Genomic DNA, 14235 nt, shown 5'->3' on the forward strand with positions numbered 1-14235 from the left:
GATTTTAAGAGACTTCTTTCTATTTATAAATTGTATACGACTCTTTTATTCTTTCATAAGCAAAGTACTAGATGTAATTCATTAACATATTTTCTCTATCTTCTAGCTATTACATATTTGCTAGAACTATAGTGCAACTTCCTATTTCTTCTTGATGAATTTTCTATCTATCCTAATATGGACATATAGATTGTGTTGTAGTTTACTTTTAATAACTTATATATGTTAATGATATGACAATATAAAATATGTTTCAAGTTTTCTCAATCATTTAAAGTGACAATGTAATCATTGCTTCAAAAATTTTGTGTAAGTATGGAATTGGAATGGTATTATTCTGATTGCTAACTTTAATTGTATGTTAGTAAGGTGACTACACACAGAGTTGATCTAATATTTGATATGTTCATAAGGAAAAGATTATCCAAATGATGCTTGTAGATGTCAAAATAATATTTAATTTTGTTTTACCAGTCCCTTTGTGGTCTAGTGAGGATGTATAGAAAATAAATAGAGATGGATCAATGAATTATTGGCTTCAATGTTGATTAGTGTTTGTTGTTGAATGTGTTGTATCCACTAATGAGACCCTTAACTATTCATTGTTGATGATTCAAAGTCTCACAAAAACTTTATTTTGATAGTAGTGATTTCTGGTTGGATATTAGACACACTAAATTAGTAGTATCTACAAATTCTATTTGTTCTATCCATTTAACATATTTTTAGGTCAGAAGTAATTCAATACGTGTTTATACTTTCCTTGTTGAGATGGAGATGATAAGGATTCCCTTTAACTTGTCCTTTTGTGATCTATTTGATGTTCTTGTATGATAATACCAATGAATATCTATTATTATTTATTCATTTAGTAGATAATAGCAATGACTAGCTATTCATTCAAACCCCTTCTTGTTGTTGTTTACTAGTAAAAAGCCACAAGTCAAGGCTAGATTTCTTGACTAGGGCTTGCACAAACAATTATTTTCCACCATTATCAAGAGCTCTACTTTTCCTATGTTATAATACATTAAATTAACTCTCTTTACCCTTATTTTCATAAATTTCCAACCATGGGAAAGAGATTTTCAATCCATTTTTATAAAATCCGCTATTATGAACAAGAAAACTAGTGAATCTAACCATAAATCAATGTATAGAAATAATAAAACTCAAACTTGTTGACTTGAAAACCTAGGAAGAAATGAAATAGTAACTAACTATTCCAATCAAGAAAAACTCCAACTCAATCCGTTTACACAGTGAAGTTGCTCTAATTCTAAATGGTTGCAATTACATTTCAATGCCAAATATGTATACTATAGGACCAAGACTCTTCCAACCCTTGAAACTGATCAACAATTGACTTATATAGGTGTTATTAGCCTTTTTTGGTCATCTGCAACCTATTAACTAACTCTCGTAGAAAATTTTCTCATTGAGAAAAAGTAAGTTACAAAATTGCCAAAATTGCAACTTTGCAACTTTTCCAACTTTTAGGTAATTTTTGCACAATCTTGTAATTCTAATAATACAGGATCACCAAACTTGGTCAGGGGCATGAATAGCTTTATTGAGAGATTTCAAATTTTTTTTGACCTTTGGTCAACCCTTCTAGCCCTTTGGGTTAACCAATCCCCTATTTTGCAACTTAGAGCCATAATAGCAACTTAGGAGCAAGATTTAACTTGACAACCTATCTATCCTCACCGAAGGACCTAATAGGTCCCATTATTTATCTAGTAATGTAGATAGCATCACTACAAGTAAAAAATGCAATCAAGAAATCCCAGACCCAAACTAGCCTAGTGCTCCAATTGCTCTTGCAACACACTCCTTTACAACTAGAACACGTATGAGATAATGACTGCAACAATTAAAAGCATATATTTCTCATAGTCTAAATACAAGGTGATGTATGCACCATAATATTTCATCCCTTTTTATGAATAACTAGACATCATTGTGATATTTACAAATTAATAGAATATTACAAGCTTACAACCATAAATAAATTGAAAACATAAGAATGGGGTGATGTAACTAAGTTTTAATTTACTTGTCCCATTGCTTCTATGGATGGTGTGAATCAGAGAGCATCATAATGGAGTTGGAAACAAAAATTCTAGATATTGTTAGGTAAGTTACTATTTGTATGATGAGAATCTTATTTTACTTCCCAAATCACCAAGATTTTTTTTTTTTTTTTAATTGATTGAGGGACATTCCAGAACATAGATTCAGTACATAAAATTAAAAAAACAACATACTTGATAAGTAAATGTTTTAGTCCATGATAATAACATACAAAATAAATATTTTAAGAGAGAAAATAGGCATCTCTAAGAAATAGACCATAAATCTATGACCACTTCGTTATGTAATGAGAAATTATTTGTCCAATAACATTGTTTATGGAAGGCATATCAATAAGCCTTAGCTATTGCAACAGGTTTGTGATTTCAACAAGAGTGCCAATCATGACGTGAGGAGAAGGACATTTGAAGCCCTTTTTCTAAGAGATCTGTAAATCATCCACTGCCTCCACAAGTAGTTTAACACAAATCATGCAAAGGATGGGAAATTCACAACCAAAATTATGACTAACAATGAATTTAAAGTTACTGTTAATAAATCCATGAAGGCTAGAGCTATAAGAGTCTAGAGTATGAAGTTGAATGTGGTCTAGAAAGAGAGACTAGTTATAAATAAGAAAAGTAATTAATAGGGCATATCTATGGTAGGCTATTGACATATATTAATTTCTTCCACCAATTATGTGTAGTGGTCAAACTATACATTTATAACAAATTTTTCCCACCAACAACTTTCCACTAAAATCTACATGTTTCCAAGTGTTGACCATCATATTTTGCACATGTTATTTTGGTATCTTGTAGGATTGTATTCCATTCTAGATTTTCCTAAAGACCCATATAAATAATGTACATGTAATTTGTCCCTTGAAGAATGGTATTTGGGGTAAAATCTACCACAACTTCAACCTAGGAAATAGAGATGATCATTGTAGACACATTTGCATTCTTTTTATTGATGTTGTGCATCTCCATTGTGTTTCCCCATTAACAAAGCTATTGTTTGACAAGAAAAAGAGCAACAATGTGTATTTATAAAATAATCATAATTCATTAAAGCTTAAGGGCATGTACTTTTAACATAAAATGAACATAAAATATCAATTAAAAATAAAGAGAAAACAAAAATAAACTGAACACATGAATTTCTTCCACACTATTATGTTGTCTCACTACCTCTTGGTTTAATAATCCTAAATAGAAATTATTTTTGTACACAATTGTGAATAATCGATATAATTTCTTTCAATTTTACTTTCTTCTTTGAAATCTAGCCAAAGTAAGATGACCAAAATACATTTTGCCATATTTTTTAAATGAAGATTAAGATATCTTACATAGTCCAAACAAAGCATGCTCTACTAGATTATTTACTAAAATACATTATAATGTATCTAACAATAAAAATGATGAATTTAATATTGCAACAAAAAGATGAATATCTTTAATGATAGAAATTTAAAAAAATATTGCTCGAGCAAAATTATCTTCATCCACCCAAGACTCATTTAGTTATTCTTCTTGTTCTTCATCATCCCATAGGCTTGTTGGCTTCTCCTTAAAAACTACCAGAGAAATTGGCACAAAATCAATAGTCTCTACCCATAATTTGCAACAAATAAGAAAACTATAATGCACAAACAATAAAAGTGATATTTAATGGAAGGGTGCACAAGAACAAAATTATTTGAATGACAACTTTAAAAGTAACCTATATCTTGAACTAAGGACCTTTATCTAGAACATCAATAGTTTTTCCATCAAGGTCTTTGATTTCTTTATCAAGGTCTTGTTACAAAATAGATGATACCCATTCAACAACAAACCACAAAATATGCACCATCTGCAGTTAACAAAGAAACCAAGCATAACAACCATTATAGAATGTGAAAAAATAAGTCAAAAGAATACATTAGACCACAAATGTGTACAAAAGAAAATTCATATCTATATAGTCATTAACAACTTATAAATACATCGTTGCAGTTTTTTCGTCAAAACCTTGTTGTTGTCGTAATTGCGATGATAGACCATCACAATTGCGATGACGACAAGGTTGTGATGGAAAATTGCAACGGAACTGCCGTTACAATTTGGTATCAAATGTATTAGTGATATTACTCCTCAATTTATCTATTAAAATAATTCTAGAAAATGAAGTAACCTAAATCTAATTTGACATTTTTAAAAAAAATTACATTTAACCATTACAAGGTTGTCACTCCACAAGCACATTGTTCACTTAAGAAGATTGCAGGGGGTATGGATGTTGTAGATTAGATGCTTCCATCAAGATCAATGCAATTACACTTTCGTGTTCAACAACACACAACATCAATGTCAGAGCTATTAAACAATAAGTAACTTTAGATGAGATAATGTAGGACATCATGGTAGAGGTAGAGGGAGGTACTTAATGTCCAATTATAATGACACAAATATGTAAATTTTAAGTTGAATTTATACTGTAAAATTCAAAATAGACTTTTATAGTCCTTTGATAGTTTCAACATAAATGAAACCAATATTTTGTTTCTAAATGAATTTTGTAGGTTGATTTAGTGGGTGATATTGCTAGCTCAACAGTGGAGCAGCTACACATATGTGCTTCAATTGAAAATAGTGAAATGGTCTGATATTTATCATTGATAATATATTGTTGTCATCCAATGCAATATATTTTAATTGGAATCAATATTTCATATTTACTTGGACTTGTAGGTTAAGCTAGTCAATGATACTAAGTATAGTTCAAGGTTAGAGCATGACCACATAGGCATATGCTTCTACAAGCAAGTTGAATAAATTATATGTAACATTGAGATATACCAAGAACACATCTTATATACACTATATTATATTTAAAAATGATATTTAATATTTACACATTTGTAGGTTAAACCAATAGATGATACTCAAGATATTTTTGGGCTAGAGCATATACACGTGCACACTTCACTTGACAGTAGTATTGTGATCTTAGGATTTTTGGGTTTATAGAAGCAATGATGATGCCTATTTTTCTCCATGATGCACCATTTTGTAACCCTTAAAAACAAATCTCTATCAACAAAGGACAAGTAATTTGTTGGTTCTTTGATATCATATTGGTGTTGATTGTTAAATCCCATAGTTCCTTGAAATAACCTGCAACCAAAAGGCTCATCATATTAAGAGAGACACGAAGAAAATAATGTACATTCAACTTTGAGAATTGATTTGATGCAACCAAGTATCGAATTATGTATTGAATGGGATTGGATTAGATGATTTAGTACAAATTATTTCTACAGTCTTATTTATAATAAGATTTTCTATTTGACAATCTATGTTTCTTCTTGTTTGTGGGAATTCATGGATAATTTTAGGTTACATGTGGTCATGAAATTGGAATAAAAAGGTAAATAAGTTGTTGATCTTAGCCCAGTTGGTATATCTATAATATTGGAGGTGTCTATTTGAACATTTTATAATTATAAAGTATTATTTTTTCTTTCTTAGCTTTATGGTGGAAGATCTAAACTTCTGCTAAGCTTTTGGTAGTTTAAAATTAAAGGGTAGGTTAATTAATTTCTTTTTTAAGGAATATGATGTGTTTATTGCATGCCTTTAATAATGATGCTAGCTGGTATGAGCAAAAAATGATTTGATGTTCTTGAAAAATATTTTAGGATGTCACTATATGCATTTTTGTTCCTTAAAGTAATGATGGAAGACATAATAGTATTATTTCTCAAATTAAGCAAGACCAAGTAGATAGAGGTTTGACAAGAAGAATTAATAGGCATGCCCCCCACATCCACTCAGTTCTTCTACATGCTATCTTAAGACAATAATAGCTTGAGTGGTGTTTTATTGCAAGGTTATATCTATCCTTTTAAACAATTTGATGCTTAATAGTTGACCGTTAATGTATATCTACTAAATGTACAATAGTAAGTTGAACCATTTTTAGCTTATTGTAGATGAAAGTCATCAAAATTAACTATTTAATCAACAAAAGAAAAGAGCTAGCACTAAATAACCACCATATGAGGGAATGTTGATCTTAAATACCATATCTTACACCACAAATTAGGGTTTTGTCTCACGCCTCTATGTACAATGTGTATAGTCTCTATTCGTTCTCCTCAAATAATGTGATTTGATTTTGTATATTATTTTCCTTTTATTGGTAATTTGAATGTATTCCATTTTATCAATTTTATCAATTGATAAAGACATGTAGTCTCAAATTGTAATTCTTATTATCCCTTCATTTCAATGGTACAAATACACCAAGTTGATCCCTATTCAAAATGTTCTATTTGAAGACCAGCTCCACTATTAAAACTAACATTTGTTATGAACTCATGATATCAAATATTATAAGTTCCCATCTTAGATGGACTAGAAAATATTCCTAATACTTGTTTCTCCCAAGTACTATCAAGGTTTCTCCAACATGGTTCAAATCTAGACCTTTACACCGATATAGTTGTTTGATCAACCAAATTAATAGTCATTTCAAGGAGATTCAAAGAGAGCATGAATTTATATTTGATTTAAATCTATTGAATATATCCAAATAGAGGTTGTTTTTCACTTTTGTGTACTTTTCAAATCTCTTGTGTTATAGTGAAAGATTCCAAGAAACTACACACCTCCTAATAAATATCACATTTTGAGTTTTTTTAATGTCTAAACAATATCTTTCTATAATAATAACCATTCTATATTTTTCTAAAAAATTACATGAACAATTCATTCATGTTCATTAGAGGATGTTGAAAACTTATTGTATTCTATATTTAGGAGAGTCAATCTTTCTAAGTCTTTTGAACGGATATATTGATTGTTTTAGAAAATAATTTATATATTTTCAGTTTTAATTAGAGTTAGATTCAAAAGAATAGCTTATAATTTTATTTTTTGACATTATCAATGATTCTTCATTTTCTATTTCTCATTCTTAAAGAAGCAAAAATCAAGGAGATCAACTCTATTTGTATTTCTTTGGTATATAAATATACTCCATTATTATAGCTCTATTTCTAATATTTGGATTGTATTACTCATATATGATTATATGACACATATTCTATAAGAAATGCCTATCTTTTAGGAAGATAATAGTCTTAGCCAAGCTATTTGGGTATCCCTATTTCTAGATTGCTTCTTCTTTGAAATATTTAGGTATCCCTATTTTTTTTACTTTCCTTGAGATATTCTCTTAGATGTTTGATGTGTTTTTATTTCCTTAAAATTTTGCAAACATTTTGTTTCATATTGGAGACGAAACCTTCAAAGGCCATTTGACAACATTGCTAAATCATTTGATTTATATGTGTTATGACTTTAAGTTCTCTTTCTACCATACACGAAGAATTTTGTCAAATGACTTAGCATTTCCAAATAGTTTGCATGCCTTATATTCATTCCCATATAGGCCATGAAAGAATAAAGGAGTGGATGTAGAAAAAACCCCAAAATGACTTACCCCCAAAGCTCTTGTAGTGATGGAAGAAAAACCTCCTCTGGCAGATGCAAAATATAAGAAAGAACTTCTTTTCTTTTTAAATTTTTTTGTTATGAACCTAATTTGGTTAAAATTTCAACCAACTTGGACATAAAACTCTAGTTTGGTCAAAATTTTGACCAACACAAGGATAAAAATTTAAAAAATATGAAATCATAGGCCAATATGGCCTTTGGTCAAAACTTTTGGTAGAAAGACAAGGGAAAATGTACTAGCATGACCCACTTGTCCATGTGTTAAGCTGTCATTATGTCACTATGGCTAATTCCAATAGTGACAAAACAACTATCACTGATCTAAATGTAACCAATGGATAAAAAGAGAACCATAGTTTACCATCCTCGTTAGTACTTTTGACCAATCAATACCTTTCTTTATGCCAACTCATTCAGACACGCTTCCACATCTTCACTTTGCATACTGAAATGAATCCCACAATGCAACACATTACATCTCCACTACTTCAAAATCAAAATCTTGAGTTAATCTTTAAACCTCATGAACATGTGACCAAAGAGGAATAACATTATCACAATGAAAAATCTAGTTAACACATAACTCTTTGTGACTACACAAACAAAACCTTTCCACATTTTTGTTGAATTAACTCATGATTAGCTTTAACCCTTTCTGAACATGTGATCAATGCTTTTGCATGTTCACAACCTTAACCACAATTTCTCATTAAATTTAGGAGACCTTGGGATCAGTCAAACATCACTGCTTCACAACTTAAATCTTTACCTTAGCATTTAATCTTGTGATCATGTGACTAGTTATTTCATTGACTATTTTCTTCTTCAATGCATTGTCGTAGCTTGAAAGTTTAACTAGATTGTTAACCTTGTGAATGAGTGATCAAGGTAATCATTATATTGCTATTTTAACCCATGATTATAGTTAACCACTTGTGACTACACAAACAAGGCTTTTTGATATATAATTGCACTAAACCCTGGGTTTTAATTAACTTTCTACAACTGTGCAAATAAAGATTTAACCACCTGATCACTGCAAGACATGGTTTCCACTCCTTTGGGGTTTAAGCCATCACTGTATGCAATCATACAACCACGGATTTATTGCAAGGTTGTGACTTAACTTTTTCATCAAAGTTGTGTAAGCATAAGACATGCAAATTTAAAGGGGTAGAGAACTTAGGGATATAGGAAATAAGACATGATTGATTATTTACATATCCCTTTCATGCATGTATGGCATTTAATGATTCAAACATAATGAAATGAAATATATTACTAGCTTAGATGGAGAAAAATGGTCAATAACTCTACCCATTTTTGCATGGTGATAAAAAAAATGGTAACAATAACATCAATAGAAATTGAGGGGGTGAGGTGTAAATAGAAAGATTAGTGAGAGAAATCTAAACATTGATAAGATTATAGGGTGTAAAATTCTAATGAAGGATATTATAGGGTTTAACCTCTTTCATCTTTTTCCTAACCTTAAGGATATCATCTTCCACAGAATTAGGAATGAGGTAGCAAAATGAGATATGATCATGGTTCCTTACATAGTTTAAAATGGGGAAGTGGTAGTAGTTAGAAATTTGGAACCTACCTGTTAGAGTGATGTAAGACATGATGGTGTAACATGTACCTCTTTCTAGGGATCTGGGAGGCTTATTCTCACTAACCTACCATAGTTATGGCTCAAACTCTCATCAAGGTGGAAGAATTGGTTAAGGCTAGCTTCATTTGAAACCCTTGTCTATTTTCCCCATTTCCAACCATCTAAGAAAACACCACACACCTTCATAATAAATTCTTCATTGATATCAAATGAGATCCCATTCACAATCACACGTGAGTTATTTTAAGTCTTAACAAATTGCATGTATTGATGATTTTATAATAATTAATCAACCATAGAAAATTTATTTATTTCCTTTATCACTAAGGCTTGTAAATGAGCTAGTAGGCTATCAATATTATACTAGTTACACTTGTCAATCATCACATTCCCAATTCAACCAATACATCCACCATTATGGTTATCTTCATATGGTAAATATGTCACAGGATCATTTCTCAAAATCAAAAAAAAATGGTATGGGCATCATTAATAATTGGGGCCACTTTCTAGTTAATTTTATTATTCCTTTAATAATAGAAAATTTCCACAATCCATTTGTAAAATAAATTGTTTTCTAGATTTGGTTGTTTGTATTTTTTTATCATCAACTTTTTAGATCACACTACATGACCCATCATCAGGATGAGATCACTTTTCACTTTTCACTCTTTGTTCTTCTTTTTTTCTCTACATAGTTTTACTTTCCTTCCCCTTCTATTCTTATAGTTCTTGAGAAAGGTCCAGTTAGCATATCTTTACTATCTTGAACTTTCTCATCCTAATGATTGATCATGTAGTGCAATCTGAAATGTTGATGATAAAAAAACATACAATAGAATCTAGAAAAAAATTTATTTTATTATTCCTCTTAACCACCTCAATAATAGGTTGAGTCACCCTCGACAACCAAATTTTGAATATTGGTTGAGGTGGCATGCTTGAGTCCCATAGATTCTATTAAATCAAATGTGTTATCACCGTAATTTCTAGAATAAGCCATCACTAGATTACCTCTAGCATCCCTAATAATGCCTCTCACATCAAAAATGCCTCCCATTAAGAGTCAACAAAATTAAGTTAAAACTAGGAGGTGAGGGCAATTTCCATCTTACTTTCTGCCCTACTGTAGCTTTGGAATTATCAAATTTAAAAACTAGATCAAGAAGTCCCAATTTTTTTGGAATAATACACCAATTAAGTGAAAAAAGGAAGGGGTGGGATATTTTATCTCTAGTTGGGGATGGATTCCTTTAAATTATTAATAGTGATATGCAAAGTAACCAAGGGATGAGAGGACTTATCTCTAAAAATGTGGTTGCTTCTTTCCTTCCATACTCCTTTCATAATGTTGACACACATATGGTGATAAAATCTTCCATATAATCTTAATGAGAGGGTGAGTTGATGGAGCCTTCTAGCCTAGAATATTGATGGATATAGCTATAGAAAATGCATTGAATTCCAAATTTATTCAAGATTCCCATCCAAACCTCCCTCGCATAGGTGTAATGAATTAGGAGATGAGTAATTGATTCTTCCTCCATGTAGCATCAATTAAAAAATTGAAATCCCCTTCTCTTGATGTTGTTAGTCATAGGTATGCTCTCATGTAGCACCTCCCACAAAAATGAGTTAAATTTTTATATTTTGCCTTAGTTGCACACATATTTCAAGTCCCTCAATTCTTGGTTCTCCACAATAGTATTATAGGTAGATTCGACACTAAAATCTCTTGAGGAATTTAGATCCCATATAATACAATGTTCATTAGGGAGGGTTAGTATCTAGATTCTTTCCATCATGCTTTGAAGCTCATGTACTAGATATTAATTGGGAATCTACTAATCAAGTTTTCTCCAATACCCATTGTTATCTATATAGTTATTTAACTATATATCAAACTATTTTACATAAGGATTCCTAATTAAACTATATTGAGTTTGTCAAAGTGGATTAATAGTCTAATTATCCTCCAAAAATCTAATAATTTTCCCATTCACAATCACTCATCTTATTCCCTTCCTCCTAAGTTTCTACTTATTATTAATATTGGTCCATAAACTAGATTCAAATAGAAAGTCATTACTAAGGTAAATTATTTTGGAAACAAGAACCTCTCATCTACTTAGCCTTCATAATTTTACACCATTCTATTGCATTCCAAGCTCAACCTCCAACCAATATTCACCATAAGTGCTCGATTGAGATCAACAATTCTTCTAAAATTTAGTTGAGAACTAATATTATAATTATTTTACACATTAACATATATATATATATATATATATATATATATATATATATATATATATATATGTATGTATGTATGTATGTATATATGTATGTATGTATGTACGTATGTACAGACACACACACACACACATTAGTTAATGTGTATAATAATTATAATCCTCTATAAATGTTATTAAATTTGAAACAATTTAAATCTTACTTTTATTAAGATAATGAAAAAACTTTGGTGTAAATATATTAGGTGTAAATGAAGAAAACTTTTTTTTTTTCGCTCTGCTAGGGTTTTCTTGCTTCATGTAAACTTTTAATTTTTTTTGCATACAGCCTTTTGCTTGCACTCCCCTTCTGTCAGCACTTGTCATACCACTTTTACTGCAGGAGCTTTAGGTTAGGATATAATGGCTCTGGCCAGCAGTGAACCAGTTGTTTCTGGTGTTCACACTGCTGCTTCGAACTGCCATGGCGCCGCCACCGAACAAACACCCGCGCAAGTTTGTCCAGAAGGTTTTCCACGATGTAAGTCTGATATTGTCCTTCCTTTGCAATAATTTGATGCCGCATGTGACTAGTTAGAATAACATACCTTGATAGGGTATTTTGTTGGTAGGACTCCCCTTGAAGCTATGCTTAGAGAATGGGTCAACAAAAGTTGGACTCCTCATGGCGTCCGCCTTGACGCTATGTAAAACCTTACCAAAGGTTTTTTTTTATTTTACTTTGCTAACCCGTTGCAAGCTAAGGCAATTTTTACCAATGGCCCTTGGTTTGTGCATTCCTCTCTACTTGTTTTTGAGAAATGGTCCCAAGACTTCTCTGTCTCAGACGATAAAAAGCTTAGGGTTCCTGTTTGGGTCAAATTCCCAGGTCTACCCTTGCCCTGCTGGCCTTTTATTGAGTCTATTACCCAAGCCCTTGAAAAAGTTGTTACCAAGGAGCCAGAGAAATTTTTTAATGCTCACCCTCAGTGGCGTGTTTGAATTGAAGTTGATCTTTCTAAAGATCTCAAGGATTCTATGGAAATCCAGATTGACACTCAAACTTTTGCACAGAAGATGCTTTACTTGAACCTACCTAACACCTATTATAGGTGCCAGTCTGTGGAACACAAGATCAGATATTTCCCTTTGGCCAGGCCTAGGGTCAAACCCCAGCCTAAAGTGATGCCTGTCAAGTAGGTTGAAGGAAAAAAAGAAGAATGGGTTATTTTTGGTTGCAAAGGCAAGCCTACCTTGAATCCTTTGGCCCCCAAGCCATCCTATGCGGCAGTTACCATGATTTCTCCTACTTCTACCGAAGTGTCAGCACTTGCTAGCGTAGAGGCGCCAGTGGCTTCTGTTGCACTTATTTCAATTTTGCATCTTTTAAACCCTACTAGCTCACAGGGGATTAAGGCAGCCACCAAGGCCTCGTCCTTGGTTGGGGCTCGTTCTCCTCTTTTAGTCTCTTCCATAGTACCACCAGCAACAAGGCATTCTCGTAGTCCTCCTGGACATGCAAAGATATCAGGGGTCAAACAGCAGGTTGTAAGTCCAGAGGATTTCCCATTTGACTTTCACCCAATTTCTACCTTTTTGCAGAATAGTTACTCCTCTCTCGAGGACGAGGATGATATGGAAGAGTTTTCATGAACTTCCTCTCTTGGAATGTTCGAGGTCTTATAGACCTCCCCAGAAAATTTTATGTCCGAGATATCCGTCATAGACTTGGGAATTTAGATTTTCTTTGCATGCAAGAAGTTAAGATTTTTGGTTTCATGCTTTCTGCTGCATGCCACGTCATTTGGCAGGATAGTGTCATGTTTTCTTCTCAGGATGAAGCTGGCCAAGGTGGTGTAGTTACTCTCCTATCACCTCGCCTTCATTTTGCTATTATTTTGCACAGTTCTGACCTCACACACCGTATTATTTGGCTTTTGCTTTCCATTAACAATCATTCTTTTGGAGTCATTAATGTTTATGCCTCCAATGATGTTGTGGAAAGGGCGCAAATGTGGGTTTGGCTTGTTGACAACCTGCCACTAGCTACTTGGGTCCTGTGTGGGGACTTCAATATGGTTGAAGTGGCCTCTGACAAAGATGGCATTCTGCCTTTCTGTTGGATAGCTGGGCAAAGAGAAGCCTAGTTTTACATGCATCATAAATTGGGCCTCTTTGATCCCAATACTAGCCGTCGTCATGATAATGGGGCTTGGCACACTTGGTCCAATTTTTGAGCCGGTCCTGATTGCATATTGAAATATCTTGATCGTGCTATGATCTCGGCACAATCTTTTTTTTAATTTTTCTGAAGATCATGATCTACCTGTCATTCCCCTGACAGATGTGATGTTGTCATACCACTATCCCATTTATTTTGGCATTTCTTGGCAAACAACTATCCCCAAAGTGGTTAAGTATCAATTCTTTCTAAACACGTCTGTGCTATTGCATGCCTTCACCATCTCCCACATACAACGTGTCTGGAATTTGGAACCACATCCACATTCCCATCGAGGTTGAATTCAATGGTGGAATGATGCCATTACTAGAACAACTCATTTTTTGTGTATCTATGGGTATCAGCTGGCAATTTTCAAAAAATGATCTTATGAAGCCAACACCCTTGCCCTCAAAAAAGCCTCTGAAGCGTTCACCTTCAACCCCTTTGATGTGGATCTTCAACTTCAGTTTGCCAAGCTTTGCCATGAAAAGAAAATTTCTGATAACTATGCTACCCAAGGAGCTCAAATCAAAGCCCGTCTCAATTGGTTGGAGGTTGGCGACAAAGCCTCGA

This window comes from Cupressus sempervirens, chromosome 5 (genome assembly GCF_028749045.1).
Source record: "Cupressus sempervirens isolate cs-2001-9-10 chromosome 5, ASM2874904v1, whole genome shotgun sequence".
In the NCBI taxonomy this organism is placed as follows: Eukaryota; Viridiplantae; Streptophyta; class Pinopsida; order Cupressales; family Cupressaceae; genus Cupressus; species Cupressus sempervirens.